This window comes from Austrofundulus limnaeus, unplaced genomic scaffold, assembly GCF_001266775.1.
Source record: "Austrofundulus limnaeus strain Quisiro unplaced genomic scaffold, Austrofundulus_limnaeus-1.0 Scaffold1126, whole genome shotgun sequence".
In the NCBI taxonomy this organism is placed as follows: Eukaryota; Metazoa; Chordata; class Actinopteri; order Cyprinodontiformes; family Rivulidae; genus Austrofundulus; species Austrofundulus limnaeus.
Window position 1 is genome coordinate 45,931 of NW_013953528.1, and position 1,310 is coordinate 47,240.

Below are 1,310 nucleotides of genomic sequence, written 5' to 3' on the forward strand. Positions count from 1 at the left end.
ACAGGTGGAAAGTTTATTCAACACCAATGTGACCACTACATTTGTAATGTGTAATAGCTTAAGAATGGGCTTAAGCCAAAATAACAAAGAGATTCTATCTGTATGGAAATCAACTGACCTATTCATCAAAACAAAACCCCAAACAAGGCACACCAATCTTTCCTCCCTAGATTAAGAAAAACATGATAAAACTGTATCAAATCAAAATGGCACCCATCCTACGCACATTCCCTCTAAACTGTGTTCCTGAACATTAAAGTGGTTCACAGGATAACCAGAACAAACAAAAGTAGTTTAAAATGGATACACCTCCACAATATATTTATCCCCTTGCATGTCATCAGTTTCATCATCTAACATACAGTATGTCGGCTTAGTAATGGCATTTGTACTTAACCTCCAGACATCACAACACCAATCCACCTTAACAATATGCCATTAAAGCTAATGGAAATCCAACCACCCAGTACAGACCTGTGTGTGGTGGCAAATTTTTGCCAGACAGTTTTTCAACACGCCATTAATTTTTTCCACAAATGCCTTGGCTCTGTGGATGATAAACAGCTCCAATGCGTTGTTTAATGCCCAACTTTTGTAAGATGAGTTTTACAGTTTTATCCACAAACTCTCTACCATTATCTGATGAAATTCTGTCTGGAAGACCCCATCTGGGTATGACCTCACGACACAAAAAGTTAGCAACAGAGTGTGCATCTTTCCGTTGTGTACGGCAAGATTCTGGCCACTTTGAAAACCTGTCTACGACCACCAACATGTATCTTTTGCCCCCTACTGGTTTAATCATGTCCACAAAATCTATTACCAAGTCTTTCATGGGACCTTTTGGAGTTGGGATGTGACCAGGAGGAATCATTATTCCTCATATCATTATTTTTTAAACAAATAGCACATCTGCCAATGGTGTGGTCAATTTGTTGTAGCAGGTGTGGTGCCCAAAAACCATACTCACTTGTGATTTTCCTGTTAACTTCCACCTTGCAACATGGGCTTTCCCATGTGCTTCCTCTATTAAAATACCTAACAGGTCTGGAGGTGCCACCACTAGACCTTTATGATTTCTCCGAAGGCCAGAAGCATCCTGGCTAGCACCTCTGTCAATCAAAAGCTGTTTGTCAATGCCATGAATGACCTCCTGCTTTAAAATCACATCTCTCAACGTGATCTTGTCTTCCAGGTCAACTTCGTGTGTAACGTCCTGATGCATCTCAGTAATCGAGGTAAAAATCAAAAAGAAAAAAATAGTATAGGTCTTCTGGACGGGTTCTTCTCTAATGAAACGTTTCGTCTCT